Source organism: Dipodomys merriami, unplaced genomic scaffold (genome assembly GCF_024711535.1).
Source record: "Dipodomys merriami isolate MVZ:Mamm:240054 unplaced genomic scaffold, mDipMer1.0.p SCAF_38, whole genome shotgun sequence".
Taxonomy (NCBI): domain Eukaryota; kingdom Metazoa; phylum Chordata; class Mammalia; order Rodentia; family Heteromyidae; genus Dipodomys; species Dipodomys merriami.
This window is the reverse complement of record NW_027205381.1, coordinates 7437136-7453689: the sequence shown is the minus strand read 5'-3', so window position 1 is coordinate 7453689 and position 16554 is coordinate 7437136.

The following is a 16554-nucleotide window of genomic DNA, read 5'->3' as shown; positions in this document are numbered from 1 at the left end:
GTTGCTATAACAGGATACTTGAGACTGGGTGATATATAAAGAAAAGAGGTTTATTTTGGTTCACAGTTCTGGATGATGGGAAGTTCAAGACTGGATGGTGGAGGCCTCTCAGTGCATGATGGCATGGGGAAAACTGGAAAGGCAGACAGATGTGTGTGTGTGTGTGTGTGTGTGTGTGTGTGTGTGTGTGTGTGTGTGTGTGTGTGTGTGTGTGTGTAAGGGGAGCCATCCTGTCTCATGACAACTTCTTTTGTGAGAATGAACCTACTTTCCTGGGAGCCACATTAATCCCTCTATGATGGTGAAGCCCTTGACCTTATTAGGTTCTATAGTACCTTTAGTACACATGAATTTCCACATGAATTTTAGTGAGGTTCAAGCTCATTCAGATCATAGCACAGACAGTTTGGCCTCTGTCTGTGGCTCCATCTCTCCATTCCAACATGGCTGGGCTCCGAGCAGGGGAAGCCAGCAGGTTCTGTCCTTTTCCTCCCTCCATTCATACAGTGCCTTATTCCTTGGTGCATGCCTGGGGCTGTGGCCCTGCTAAACCCAGGCTAGGGAGCCTTGAGGACTGGGGCTCATCCTCTGGAGAGGAAACCACAGGTAGGGTCCTAGGAAATGAGCCTGGGCCGGGCCTTGTGAGGGAGGAGCTACGAACTTATCCTGTACTGCACAGTCTCCTTCTGGTGGTGTTTAGATTTAACTGTACTTGATGCTGACCACAATGCTCAGGACGGTGACTGTCCACCTCTTCTCAGATCGTAGATCCAAGGCTGTGCTGGGCTAATGATCAGACAAGGTCTGCCTCTCACTAATCATTCACTCTTAAGCATACTACTTGACTTTGCCCAGCCTCAGTTTCCTCCGGGGACAAAAGATTATTGGGATTACAAGGGCTGGTGAGTACGTGATCTAGAGAAGGATTTGACAATGGGAATATTGTTTGCTCTCCTTTATTTGCTCTTGGGACCTAGAATCTCCTGTTGTTCTTTTCCATAAACAATAGGGGTGGTCGTGCATGTGCTCACTGGGCCCCTAGTGGTTTGAGTTAAACAAATAGCTGGGAAAAGCTGTGTCAACACAGGTGGGCTGGGAAAGGGCTTAGGTGCAGCACTAGTGGGCTAGGGAGGAATTTGGGTGAGGCTGTTGGGGACATCCAGAGGCCAGGCTCATAGAGGCTAGGGCATGCAGAGGCCAGGCTCACAGAGGCTGGGAGCATCCAGAGGCTGGGCTCAGGGGGTGGGAATCCAGAGGCTGGGCTCACAGAGGTGGGGCTTATAGCCCATTCTAAGCTGCCTGGGGAGGGGCCAAGCTCACCCACAAGCTCAGAGTGTGGGTGGTGATGGATCAGCCCCTTATGAGTCTAATAGGAGGAAGTGCTTTCCTTGGTCATGCCCTTGATTTTATCTTGAAAACGTATTTTCATTCCAGGGAATTTACTATATAATACCTTTGAATGTTGTTTTCTTATTATAAATTTAATAATTTTATGTATTTAAAACATTTTAAACACTAAATTAATTTTGTTTTCATATATTTTAAGGTACATCTATGTAATTTATATGTTCATACTTTCTTTTTCTTTTCTAGTACTGGGGTTTGAACTTGGAGCTTTGTGTTTTCTCTGCTTGCTTGCTTGGCTAGTGCTCTACCATGTGAGCCACACTGCCAGCCCTGACTTCTGGTTATTTTGGGGATGGAGTCTCTCTGACTTTCCTGCCTGGGCTAGCTCAAACCTAGATCCTTTAATCTCAGCCTCCCATGTAGCTAGGAGTACTGGCAGGAGTCACCAGTGCTCAGCTTATATTAAAATTTTATTTAAGTCAGGCACAGTGGCTCTGGTCTGTAAGCCTAGCTACTCAGGAGGCTGAGATCTGAAAATGATGATTTAAAACTAGGTAGGGCAGGAAAGTCCATGAGACTTATATCTACCACTTGAGCAAAAAAGCTAAGAGACAGCACCCAGGTCCCGAGTTCAAGACATAGGCACACACGTGCATGCGTGTGTGTGCGTACACACACACACACATCCATTATTTATTTTGAACAACAAATACATAGACATTGGATAGCCAGTTTCTGAGCAGTTGAAAAGTCCATATGGTCTCTTTTTCTTCTCTCTCCCAGCAACTCTCAGCCCATCCTGTCTCCAGCTGCAGATCCTTCATGTGTCTTTCTAGAAGTTTTCTCTTCGAAGCTGTTACATCTCTACGGTCAAATGGCTGCCCTGCTGCTTCCACTCCTTGGTGGATCAGGGAGTTGCTGCTGATTGGCAGCCAAGCAGCCTCATGATGGTGTGTGCTCGGCTTTACTTGGCAGATTTATCCTGTTGTGAGTGCACTGCTCTTCCTGTGAGCTGGGCAGTCAGCGTCTTCCTTGGTTTGGTGGCTAAAAACAAATTATCTTAGACTTGGCAATTGAGAAACAATAGAAACATACTGTTCACAGTTCTGAGAAAGTTGAAGATTAGTGTACCAGAAGATTTGTTGTCTAATGAGGTCATTCTTCAGAGATGGCACCAGCTAGGCATCTTCATATGTCTTCACATGTTTTTATATGTTCTCATCCATCAGCAAACAGCTCCTTCAGAATCCCCTTCTAAGGGCACTGATCCATTCATGAGGGCTCTGCCAACCACATCCCTAATTGCCACCTCTTCATATGGTTGCTTTGATGATTAGGTTTCAGTGTGTGAATGGTGTGGGGGTGGGGGGTAACACCAACATGTTATGTGTCCTTAGACGGGATGTGGTAAAGGTCTACCCAAGTTATGGTGGTCAGTGGACAGTCCTTTCTCAAATGGCATTCTCCCACCCCAGCTTCATTAAGGTACAATTGGGAAATAAAATTATATATATATATATATATATATATATATATATATATGTGTGTGTGTGTGTGTGTATATATCTATATATGGTATAAACATGATGGTTTAAATGCACAAGTATTGGAAGATGATGATCATAATTGACTTCAATAACATATCTGTAACTTCACATAGCCATCTTTTTCTCTGCAAGGATGATGTTTAAGATCAGGTTTCTAGCTGGGCACTGGTGTCTCACTTCTGTAATCCTAGCTGCTCAGGAAGCTGAGCCAGGAAAGTCCATGAGACTCTTATCTTGAACTAATCAGTGAACATCTGGAAGTGGAGATGTGTCTTAAGTGATAGTGTGTCAGCACTGAGTGAAAAATCTAAGCAAGAGCCTGAGGCCCTGAACATAAGCCTCAGTGTGTATGTGGCATGTACACACACACATGCACACACATACATGATCAACTCTTAGTAAATTTCAAGTTGAAAACACAGTATTGCTAACTATAATCATTGAGCTGTGCAAGTGATTCCAAGAATCTAATTTTGCAGCTGAAAACCTGTCAACTGTGACCAACATTTCCTTATTCCCTAGCCCCTGGTCTTTGAACACTCCCACCTTCCCTCTCTTGTGTTTGGGTCAGCAAAACCTGTCGATTTCTCCCTGGGGCCTCCAGGTAAGTTCTACACGCAGCTTCCTGGCTGCCAGAGAAGAGGAGGAAGATCATTTAGAGGGTTCCAGGGCCCATCATCTGCTCAGAGAGTGTGGCTTGGTGTCCAGAGGAAGAAGCAGCTGATTAGCTGCTTCTTGATTGCTCTGAGGCCTATGAGAGAAAGCAGAGCAGTCCATACCACAGGTGCAGGGCAAGTGTGTCAGCAAATGCCAAGGCTGCCCTGGGTGAACCAGGCACTCCAAGGCATTGAGGGCAGAGACAGAGCTCTGTCCTTACTTGTTCTTAGACTAACTGGTGATTCCAACTCAAGTTCATGTGAATCTGTAAGACATCACCTCAGGGGCTTAGGCACACGACAGTGATGGCTTCCTGTCCCTCAAAGAGACAGAGGCATAGGGATGCCTGGGCTTTTCTAACCTCTGGTCCAAGAACAAGCCCATCATCTCCCATTCCAGACTCAATTATTCTACCCACCCTGTTGCTGGACAAGAAAAACAAGCTAGCTCTCTGAATCCACTAGTTCTTTTTTTTTTTTTTTTTTTTTAATTGTATTTTATTTTATTTGAGAACATACTGTACAAAGGGGCTACAATTACATGGGCAGGATAATGGATACATTTCTTACCAAGCATTGCAGCCTCCTCCTTTGTTTACCCTTCACTTCCCTTCCCCGCCTCCCCCCTCCCCCCACCCAATTTTACCCCCCTCCCCCCACCCAATTATACCCCCCTCCCCCCCCCCACACCGGCATTGTAAAGCTGGTTTTGACATGACATTTTGTACTTCTCATTGTTGCAACAGGTCCACCTGAATCCTTAAACGACTTGTTTGTCCCCATCTACTCCACATGTTATACTGACATCAAATATAGTGAAAACGGGGGTTACACTGTGGGGGAGGGACATACAAAGCAACAAAGAAATAATCTTATAAATGCATTAGAAATACATGCATGAAAGAAACGAAAACATTAAAATACATATTTAAGGGTTCATTTTCCTAGCATCACATTATCTGACCTTTTCGGCTTGACTCATACCTATACTAGATATTGCAAATAAGGGAAACCATGGGACCTATGCTTCTTTGGGCCTGGCTTACTTCACTTAATATAATTTTTTCCAAACCTTTCCATTTCCTAACAAATGGGGAAATGTCATTCTTTCTGATGGAGGCATAGAATTCCATTGTGTATATATACCACATTTTCTTGATCCATTCATCTACTGAGGGGCATCTGGGTTGGTTCCATATCTTAGCTATGGTAAATAATGCTGCAATAAACATAGTTGTGCTGGTAGCTTTAGTGTGGTCTTGTTTGTAAACATTTGGGTAAATGCCCAAAAGTGGGATTGCTGGATCATAGGGGAGATCTATGTGAAGTCTTTTGAGGAACCTCCATACTGCTTTCCAAAGTGGTTGAACAAGTTTACATTCCCACCAACAATGAAGTAGGGTTCCTTTCTGTCCACATCCCCTCCAGCATCTGTTGTTATTGGAGTTCTTGATTTTTGCTGTTCTAACTGGAGTGAGGTGATATCTCAATGTTGTTTTGATTTGCATTTCTTTTATGGCTAGGGATGTTGAACATTTCTTCATGTGTCTATTGGCCATCCTTCTTTCTTCTTCAGAGAAGCTTCTCTTTAAGTCTTTCGCCCACTTATTTATTGGGCAGTTGTTTCTTTGAGGATTTGTTGTTGGGTGGTTTAATTTTTTGAGTTCCAAGTATATTTTAGATATGAGACCCTTGTCCGTTGTATGGCTAGTAAAGATCTTCTCCCAATCGGTGGGTTTTCTATTGATCTTGCCAGCTATGTCATTTGCCCTGCAGAAGCTCTGCAATCTTATGCAATCCCATTTGTCCAACCTTTCTTTGATTTGTTGTGCTTCCGGGTCTCTATTCAGAAAATTTCGACCTGAGCCAAGGAGACCTAGGGTTTCTCCTAATTCCATCCTGTAATGTTTTCAGAGTGTCTGCTTTGAGTTCAAGGTCTTTGATCCATTTGGAGTTGATTCTGGTGCAGGGTGATATATAAGGATCTAGCTTTAGTTTTCTACATGTAGTTAACCAATTTTGCCAGCACCATTTACTGAAGAGGCTGTCTTTCTTCCATTCTATTGTTTTAGCTTCCTTATCGAAGATTAGGTGGCTATAGGTCTGTAGGTTCATTTCTGGGTTTTCAATTCTATTCCATTGGTCCTGAGGTCTGTTCTTATGCCAATACCAAGCTGTTTTGATTACTATGGCTTTATAGTAGAGTTTGAAATTTGGTATTGATATTCCTCCAGCAGTGTTCTTTCCGTTGAGGAGCGTTTTTGCTATTCGGGGTCTTTTATTGTTCCATATGAATTTTTGGATTGCCTCCTCTATTTCCTTGAAGAATGAGGGTGGAATTTTGATAGGTATCGCGTTGAATTTGTAGATAGCCTTGGGAAGTATTGCCATTTTCACGATGTTAATCTTGCCAATCCAGGAGCATGGGAGGTTTTGCCATTTTTTAAGTTCTGTGTTGATTTCCTTTTTCAAGATTTTAAAGTTTTCATCATAGAGGTCCTTCACTTCTTTGGTTAAGTTAATTCCTAGGTATTTTATTTTTTGTGGGGCTATTACAAATGGAGTTGCTTTCCTAATTTCAGCCACACTTTTCTCATTGTTGGCATATAGAAAAGCCATTGATTTTTGGGGGTTAATTTTATAACCTGCTACTTTGCCAAAGTTTTGAATCAGCTTGAGTAATTTGGGAGTGGAGTCTATGGGATTCTTTAAATACAAGATCATGTCATCTGCAAAGAGGGAGAGTTTTATTTCTTCTTTCCCTATTTGGATCCCCTTTATGTCTGCATCTTGTCTTATTGCTGTAGCTAGGCATTCTAATACTAGATTGAAGAGAAGTGGAGAGAGTGGGCATCCTTGTCTTGTTCCTGAGTTAAGAGGAAATGGCTTTAGTTTTTCACCATTGAGTATAATGCTGGCTGTAGGTTTGTCATATACAGCCTTTATTATATTGAGGAATGTTCCATGGTGAATCCACTAGTTCTGTGTCTATGGATTCGACAAATTATTGAAAATATTTGAGTATTTATTTGAATGTTGTTTAAAAAACATCACATCTGTACTGAACATGTACAGATTTTTTCTTGTCATTACACCCTAAATAATATGTGATGGCAACAGTTCACACAGCACTTATTCTGTAGTGGGAATTGTAAGTCATCTAGATCTGACTGACAACATATGGGAGGACGGGCTCAGGTTATGAGCCCTCTGTTTCATGTGAGAAGCATGGGCATCTTGCATTTTGTTAACCTTGGGGAATGAGTGGGGATTCTTGGGCTTACCCTCTGGGGTTACCAGGAGCTGGAACACCCTGCAGTTCATGGTCTGAGATGTGGTAGAGAACTTGGATCAGTAAGGGATAACACCTTTGCTGTTTCCAAAGTGTTCCTCAATGTCTTAGCTCATGTAATCACACAGATAAAGTCTTCCCTGTGGAAGTCATTGCTGACTTCCATTTCAAAATGGTGGTGTGACTGTTAAGTTTTCTTTTAGAGAAATTACAATTATGATACTTTAAAAGGAAATGAAAGAAACACAGCTATGATAAAAAAACAAAGATGCGAACTGTTGGGGGAGCAGAAATGATGGGATATCCTTGCAAAGAGGAAAGAAGACAGGAGTGGTTTGGAGGGGGACCATTGCCATGGGGGTACCATGACAAGGAGATGAGTAAGAAGCAGTCAGCAGCTATGAAGGCCTGAGGTCTCCTGGAAATCTGTGGAACCACTCTTGTGGCTCAGCCACTCCTCTGATGCAGGGGCAGGGATGGGGATGAGGTCTGGGCCTGGGGACCTTCTGTGTGAGACAACAGGGCCTTGGGGAGGAGCTGGTCCAGTGGTCTAAGGCCACCTTGCAGAGTGCCACGGGCTCAAGATGGGCACAGCAGAGGTTCACTGTCTCCAGATGATGGAGACTAGAAATGTGGGATCAGGTGTGGGCAGGGTTGTTTTCTGCTGAGGGTAGGCATTGACCCAGATTCCTGTGCTTTGCTGAGGTTGGTCTTTGGCTTGCATCAGTGGATCTCCGCTGTCATCATCACATGGCGTTGTCCCCACTGTGTGTCTGTGCCTATGCTTTCCTTTTGTGTAGTGATGATAGACATACTGGGGTAGGGACATGATCAACTCCAGAATGACCTCAACTATTAACAGCTGTATGACCCTATTCTACACGGTGGAATTAGAACCTCAAGTTAGAGCTCTGAGCAACCCACAGCAAACAGAGTTATCCATATGCAGGAAAAGTGCTGCAGAGCTATCCTATGAAGGCCTTTTCTACCTCCCCCTCACCACAAAAGTCAGGCTTCTCACCCTGTGAAGCAGACAGCATAATTGTGTCCCAACTACCTAGAATGGTAGAACATACAGTTAAGATATATTTGGCACTGATGGCTCACACTTGTAACCTGAGCTACTCAGTAGGCTGAGAATTGAGGATCACAGTAGAAGCCAGCCTGGGAGGAAAGTCAGCGAGATGCTTCTCTCCAATTAATCACCAAAAAAAAGCTGGAAGTGGAGCTGTGGTTCAAGTGGTAGAACATTAGCCTTGACACAAACCAGGGACAAAGCTCAGGTCTTGAGTTCAAGCCTCAGGATTAGCACAAAAAAATCACTTATTGAAAGGATATCAGTATTGGCACTGAATGTGTGAATAGAAAATATCATTTCCAGAAAAACAAAGTAATAAGGGAGTAAAAACTTTAAAAGTAAGATTAGTCATTGTTCCCCGAGAAAGAAGAACTTATTACACCTATGAAACAAGTACAAGAGGTTATGAAAAAGGATGAGATCTTGGTAACAAGAAATTCAATATATGACTGAATAATAAATAGGCAGAGCTATTGAGAAAATGTTCAGAGCCTTGCCTGTCTAAGTGTGGGTCAAAGACCAGTAGCATCATCCCTATTCAGAGCTTGTTGAGATGCAACCTCAAGGTCAGAATCTGTATTTAGCAAGATAACCTGACAAGTGTGTACATGGCACAATTTTAAAAGCCTCAGGTTGGAACCAAAGAAGTGAGATGGAAAGTGACAGAAAAGTTGAGAGAAATGAAAAAAGAAAGAAAAGTTGAAATACATTCAAAATTTAAACATTCCTCTACATAGGCATTCCAGAGGGAAAGGTTGGAAATGAAGGAGGGGAGACAACACTTAAATAAAAGTCAATGAGCCAGGCACCAGTGGTTCATGCCTATAATCTCAGCTACTCAGGAGGCTGAGTTCTGAGTTCTCAGTTTGCAGCCAACCCAGTAGGAAAGTTCATGAGACTATAATCTCCAATTAACCAAGAAAAAGCCAGAAGTGAAGCTGTGGATCATGTGATAGAGCAACAACCTTGAGCAAAAAAAGCTCAAGGACATGTACAAGTCATTATGTCAAAAATGAACTTTACAACTTTGGTGTGGGGGTGTGGGGGTGGGGGGAGGATGGTAAGGGATGGGAAGGGGAAACAAAGGAGGAGGCTACAATGCTTGATAAGAAATGTATTCATTATCTTGCCCATGTAATTGTAACTCCTCTGTACAGTATTTTCACAATAAAAATAAAATAAAAAATAAAAAAAAGCTCAAGGACAGCTCCCAGGCTTTGAGTTCAAGTCCCAGGACTGACAAACATACCCACTCACCCACATACCCACACACCCACACCCACAAACTCACCCCATTCACCATTCAGAATTTTTCAGAATGGCAAATAAAGGACTTGGAATCTTTAGGTAGAAGGAGTGGAACAAAAGTAAAGAAAGAAAAAACAACAAATGAACAACTAAAAAATTCTCATTCCAAATTATCAATTTATATTGAGATTTCAGAGTATAGGGATCCTAGAAAGACTATACCAATGACAAGTTTAGAAAACACACACAACAAATGTATACAAAAGAATTAAAATCACATGGACATCAGCATTCCCATGAATAAAACTAAGCAAAGAAGAAATGGAGCACAGCTTTTAAAGTATAGATAATAATACTTAAGAACCTTGAATTTCATACCCAGCTAAAATATTCACCAATTTTGTGATAAGACAGGAAGGACACTTTTGGATATAGAAGGACATTGGACATTTATTATGCATGATGCTTCTCTGAACAAAATCAGAATATTATTTCTAGCAATGAGAACAGTGAATCTGCTACACCTTTTTTCCCCCCTGATATAATGTGGGGATGAGAAAATTAAAGCTCAGCAATGTTGAGTAAACTGCCTAAGATCCCACAGTAATGAATTGGCACAAAGTTAGTCTGGTGTGGCTCTAAAGGCTTTTTACTTTCCCCTCTCAGCAGCAGTTTCTCATCAGAAACAGCTGTGGCAAAGGCCACACTAGAGAGGTTCTAGAATTTTGTAGGGACAGCACACTCAGATTATGCACAAAACCTCAGACTGGATGACTTGAACAACAAGCATTCATTTTCTTCCCATTCTGGAGGCTGGGAGTCCAGCATGGAAGCCAGCAGGACACTGCTCAGGAAGGTCTTCTTTCTGGCTCACACAACTGCTTTCTCATTATGTGTTCCCATGCCCATGGCTTTGATTTTATTTTATTGGTTGTTGTTTGTTTTGTTTGTTTAGGTGCTGGTTCTAGGGCTTGAACTCAGGGCTAAGGATTTGTGCTCAAAGCTATCACTTGAGCCACAGCAATTCTTCTGGCTTTTTGGTGGTTAATTGGGGATAAGCATTTCATGGACTTTCCTGCTCCAACTGGCTTTGAACCGTGATCCTCAGATCTCGGCCTCTTAAGTAGTTAGGATTAGAGGCATGACCCATTGGCACCCAGCTTTTTTCTTTAATTTTTGAGACAGAGTCTTGCGATGTGGCCCGGGCTGGTCTGCAACTCAACAGTCCTCCTGCCTCAGTCTCCAGTGTGCAGGGGTTGCATACATGCACCACCACACTTGGCTTGGTGTCTCCTCTTTAAATGGCTCCCATCCTGAGGGTCACATCTTCATGGCCCCATGGAATCCTAATGAATTCTCAAGACCTCATCTCACAGGGCATTGCCCTGAGGGTTAGAGGCTCAACATGCAGAAGCTGGGGTGCAGGGGGCAGGCAATCAGTACTAAGCTGCACACATCAGGAGTGTCTGAGCAGTAGCTCCTGATGTATTGTGGTGCATGCACACTGTTCTACCCTCTACTCTCTGCATGCCCTGGATGTCTGCCTTGCTGGGGGATGGGTTTACTGCCTGCCGGTGCTCTTCATGTGTGCACAATAGGACTTTCTGTGGTTCCATACATGCACTGTCAGTTGGTGCTGCTCTGTACCTGCCCGCCTCCCACAGTGGGCCCAGTGGCCCTGGACCAGCACTGCTGGCTCTGTGCACACTTCAAGGCACACAGTCTAGCCAGAGCTGAGTGGTCTCCATTCAGGCTTTGTGTTCCCTGGGATCTGCAGGTCCGGAGCTGAAACCTCCCAGGCAGCGGTGAACCTGTGGGCCCCAGACGTGTCCCCCTCTTCCTTCCCAGTTTTATTTGGCTCTGTGTGTGTGTGTGTGTATGTGTGTGTGTGTGTGTGTGTGTGTGTGTGTATGAGTGAAAACTAGGCTGGTTATGATCCTGGACTCATATTTGGAGACTTGGGCCAGGGAAGAATTTCTTTTCTCAGTGGGTCCAAGCCCTGCTGGAGTTAATGAGCCTGGGACCAAAACCTGGAACGAAATTGTAGCAAAGAGTTTATTTTTGGCAAAAATTCCTTTTCCTTTTCCTTGAGAAAAGAGTACTAAAATGACTTAAATGATTAAAAAAAAGGAGATCTTTTGGATGTTAAAAATTCTTGGAAAACATGTTTTTAATAATCTGAGTGTGAATTAATAAGAAACAAATGTCTAATGTTTTCTTTTCTAGATCATGAAATTAAAAATAAATAACAAATAAATAAATAAGTAAAACTGTCTATGGGGAGACAGTTGCCCATGGAGTCATCACTGGCTTGGCTGTGGCTACCTTGGCTCTGATGCAGATGATGTAAGGCCTGGCTGACTGTCACTCACAGTCTTTCGTGTCCACTGCTGCATGGGACAGGCCATCCTGAAGGCAAAGAGATTGCCAGCCACATGGTCTCCTTGCCAAAGATTCGAAACCTGGGCCCCCAGTTCTGGCGAGGGCTCTCTAGGCAGAGCATCTGTCCCTCTGAGTCAGGAATGAGCAGCATTCTTGATGTTTTCCTTCTGTTCATGCTGCTGCCTGAGGGTGCCTGCCCTCTCTTCACCGTGGGAGTTTAGCATGCTTGCTCTTTACTGTTGACATGCCCGCCAAGACTCTGTCCTTGGAAAGGACATCCACACGGGCTCCAGGGCCTTCATGATCAGAGGATCGAGAGCCCTTTCCCCTTCTGCCTGCATTTTTATAACCTTCACTTCATTGCTTTTAGAAACAGTTCTTGGAGTGGGTTGGAAATGTTGGGCTGTAGAGTCTTCATACATCCCACCTTGCAGGTTCAGTAAGAAGCTACACGAGAGGGTGTGTGATAGGCCCACTTGGTGGCAGTTCTTGCAATATGTTGGTGCCATGAGGATCATCTCAGAGATATGGTGCTTGGAATTAGAACAGGCTGTGCCTTTTCCAGGCACATATATTAGTGTAGGATGAGCATTCCAAACTAAGGGCTGGACTTGGTGACTTATAGCTATAATCCTAGCTGCTCAGGAGGCAGAGATCTGGGGGACTGCAATTCAAGGCCAGCTTGGTGAAAAAAGTTATGGAGACCCTTGTATCTACAAACAAGCTGGTCTGAGTGGCATTTAGCTGTAATCCCAGTTGTGAGGGAGGTTTGGGTAGAGAGATTGCAGTCTGAGGCCGGCAAGGGTAAAAGCAGACTCTGTGTTCAGAGTATATCTGGAAAAAGACTGAAGCAAAAAGGCCTGGGTAAGGTGTGTGTGTGTGTGTGTGTGTGTGTGTGTGTGTGTGTGTGTGTGTGTGTGTGTGTGTGTGTGCGTGCGTGCGTGTGTGTGTGTGTGTGTGTCTGAAATACTAGAGTATCTGTCTAGCAAGTTTGAGGCTCTGAGTTCAAACTCCATGCTGCAGCCACCTCTCCAAAAATTTTCCAAATACAAAACCTTTTCAATGCCAGCCCAATGCCACAAATGGAAAGCTTCCACTTGAGAACTGTTTAATAACAAAATTACTCATAACATTGTGTATCATGACTTTTGAGTTATGTGCATGCAGTTTGAGTAAGTGTCTTGGAAGGGACTGGTGTTCAAGGCTTGGTCCTCAGGAGAGTGCTGTGAGGTGATTCAGGGTCTTGCAAGCAGTCTTTAGGTGGAGACATGACCTTGAGAGGGCATGTGAGACCCAGGTCCTGTCTCTATCTTCCCTCCCTGTCTTGGGGTGAGTAGCGTTCTCTACCATGTGCCCCACCTAAAGTACTACCTTGCCTCAGACCTCAAAGCAGTGGGATTAACTGACCACAGGCCAGAGCTTCCAGATCATCAGCCCAAATAACCCCTTTCTTTTTATAAGTCAATCACTTCTAGTATTTTGATATAGTGACAGAAACTAACTACAATGGAATCTCATGTTTAAACGTAGGTTATAGCCCCATGACATCTCATTATGCATAGCCAAAATGGGAAAAAACACAAAACCTTGACATATTTCTGGTCCTAAGTTGTTTGGATAATTCACACTTGAACTTAAACTAGAACTCAGACAAGATGGCATGATTAGGGGTTGAGAGGCAGCAGAGTACAGAAGCTGGGAGTCCAAGGGAGCAGGCTCCTGCATATGCTCTCTCAATCCTCCTGAGCAATACTGCACATTTTGTTGTATTTCATGTTATTTGAATGCTGAAAGGAACATAATTTGCAGTACTGTGGATTGAGTCTATGGCTTCCTCCATTCTAGACCAGTGCTCTACCACTGAGCTGCATCGACAGCTGCTCACGTACTATTGACAACCAGTTATTTAATTTCCATATTTATATCCCCTAATCAGTATTATACTGATTTACATAATCCATTATTAAAATTTGTTTGGCTAGGTTTTTACACTTTAGCAAATTCTTTCCTTATCTCAGTTTCTTTGTGTCTGTCAACTTCTGGCTTGTTTTCTTCCTAAAGTTCGTGTTCTTTGGTGAGTGGTAAACTCTCTCAGTCCTTTGTAAATTTATAGTATTTCTCTCACACTTTGAAACTATTATCCACTTATTTCTATTGTTACTATTGTGGGGACTGTTGTATGTAATTCTTGTCATTTTGTAAGTAATCTTTTATCTCTGCTTTTAAGATTTTTAGCTTTCTAGTTTTGATTCTGAAATGCTATGTGGTGTATAATTTGGTGAAATAATTAGCTTTGCTAAGAGTCTGTGATTCATTGTTGTATGGACTAATATCATTTGTGCAATATTCTAGTTTGTTACTTCCTCAAAAATTCTTTTATTCCATTCACTTTTCCCACTTAAGTTTCTTTACATTTGTCTCTCTCAACTCATGTGTTTTATATTTCCTCTATCTTCATTAACATAGCATTTCTTTATTTTCCTTTCTTTTTCTGTTTGTAATATCTACAGCTTTAATACCACATATTCTCAGCTTTTTTTTTTAAACACTACTTGAACTCTGGTCTACACACTTTCTCTTAGTTAAGAGTATTGTGTACTTTTCTGTACTTTTCTAGCTTTGAACCTTAATCCTCAGATTTCAGTCTCCTGAGTAGCTAGAGTTAACAGGATGAGTTACTGGTGCTCAGCTTCTTAGCTGTTTATTTTTTGTAGGCTGTAGGGCTTGAACTCAGGGCCTGGGCATTCTCCCTAAGCTCTTTTTATTCAAGGCTAATGCTCTACCACTTTGAGCGATAGCTCTACTTCTGGTTTTCATGTGGTTAATTGGAGATAGAAGTCTCACAGACTTTCCTACCTGGCCTGGGTTTGAACCATGATTCCCAAATCTCAACCTCCTGAGTAGCTAGGGGTATATGTGTGTGTCACCAGCACACAGAGTCTCAGCTGTTTTTGATATACTGTTTAAACTATACACTGATTAAGTTTTTGATTTCTTATTTAGTGAACTTTTGTGTATTTTTCACATTGATCTATTCATTTGAAAATACCCTTTTGTTGTGAGTTCTTTTAAGTCTTTTAGACACACTTATTTTATAATCACTGTTAAGTTATTCTGTGATCTGCACCTCCTGATTAGTACTTCTGTTACAATAGCTAGTACTTACAGAACAAGATTTTGGTTGTGTGCCGTGTCATTTTTTATTGTGCGCTATCTTAATAGTGGCTTTGAGAGTCTTTGTGGACTTGAGAAGTCAGTTTTCTCTATTTAGCTTTTGCTTTTCACACATATCCTGGGGTATCCCTGGCTGGTCACTTTTTTTGTTTTCTTACCTTAATTTCTTAGAACAATAGATTGTGGAGGGTAAAGTGATTTTTCAACTTGAAATATATAAATTTCAGGTTCATATTTCATATCCTCAGGGAACACACACACATACATACACACACACACACACACACACACACACATAATACATATATATTAGTTCTGGGGCTTGAACTCAGGGCTTCATATTCTCCTTTAGCTTTTTTGCTCAAGGCTGGTGGTCTACCACTTGAGCCACAGTTCCATTTCTGGCTTTTTGGTGGGTAATTGGAGACAAGAGTCTCATGGACTTTCCTGCCTGAGCTGGCTTTGAGCTTTGATCCTCAAATCTCAGCCTCCTGAGTAGCTACGTTTACCAATGTGAGCCATAGCTGCCGGGCTATAAAGTAATGTTTCTTTTTAGATAAAGCAAGCCCTGTGACAGCTTTCCTTCTTTTAGTTGCAAATTGGATAACAAAGTAGTCCTTAGAATTTCAGAAATACTGGATATTATCACTCTAGTTTACAATCAGGCTAACTGCACTCAACTAAGAATCAAGGGTTCTGGTTACCACCTTGCATGTGGTGATCTTGAGTTATTTTCCCTGTTTCTGCATATCAGAACGTTCCATCCTAGAGGGCAAGAGGTCAGATCAGATCTTCCTGATCAGCCTTCACAGCTGTCCTGCTGTGATGCCATGAAATTGGGAGCAACAACATTCAGGCTATTTTGAATCAAGGGGTTTTAGAGTCTGCATTCAATGTGTGATTCCAACTTTCTACTATTTTTTGTTTGTATATAGTTCACATATGTATGTATGTATGTATGTATGTACATGTCATTTTTCTCATGTTTGTTTGTACACTTACAATATATTTCTCTATTTAGCAGCTTCCTCATTAACAATAAAAAAGTCCTTCAAGGTAGTTCTTTTCATTTTCTTGCTTTTCTTTTTCTTTTTTCTTTATTTTTGCCAGTCCTGGGGCTTGAACTCAGGGCCTCGGCACTGTCCCTGAGCTGCTTTTGCTCTACCACTTGAGCCACAGTGCCACCTCTGGCCTTTTCTGTTTATATGGTGCTGAGGAATGGAACCCAGGGCCTCATGCATGCAAGGCAAGCATTCTACCACTGAGCCACCTTCCAAGCCCCACCTTTATTTTTCTTTATGGTTTCCTTTTTGGATTTCTTCTGGAGTCTTAGAAGATAAAAGCTTTATCACCTTTTCCCTTTTTTAAAAAAAAATCTTTTTTATTTTTTGGTTGGTCCTGGGGCTTGAATCTGGGCCTGGGCACAGTCCCTCAGCTCTTCAGCTTAAGGTAAGCACTCTACTGCTTGAGCCACAGTGCCACTTCTGATTTTCTGGTGGTTAATTGGAGATAAGAATCTCATGGACTTTCCTGCCCAGGCTGGCTTTGAACCATGATCCTGAGATCTCAACCTCCTGACTAGTTAGGATTACAGGCATGTACCACTGGCACTTGGCTCCTCCCTTACTATCTTTTCATGTGACTTACCATCCTTGTCTAAAACCACATCACTTCCTGAGATTGAAGACTTGAGAGAGATTTTCATGGAGCCCAGCACTGGCCTCTTGCTTTCACACTGTGTGTGTGTGTGTGTGTGTGTGTGTGTGTGTGTGTGTGTGTGTGTGTGTGTGTGTGTGTGTGTGTGTGTGTATGCCAGTGCTAAAGCTTGAA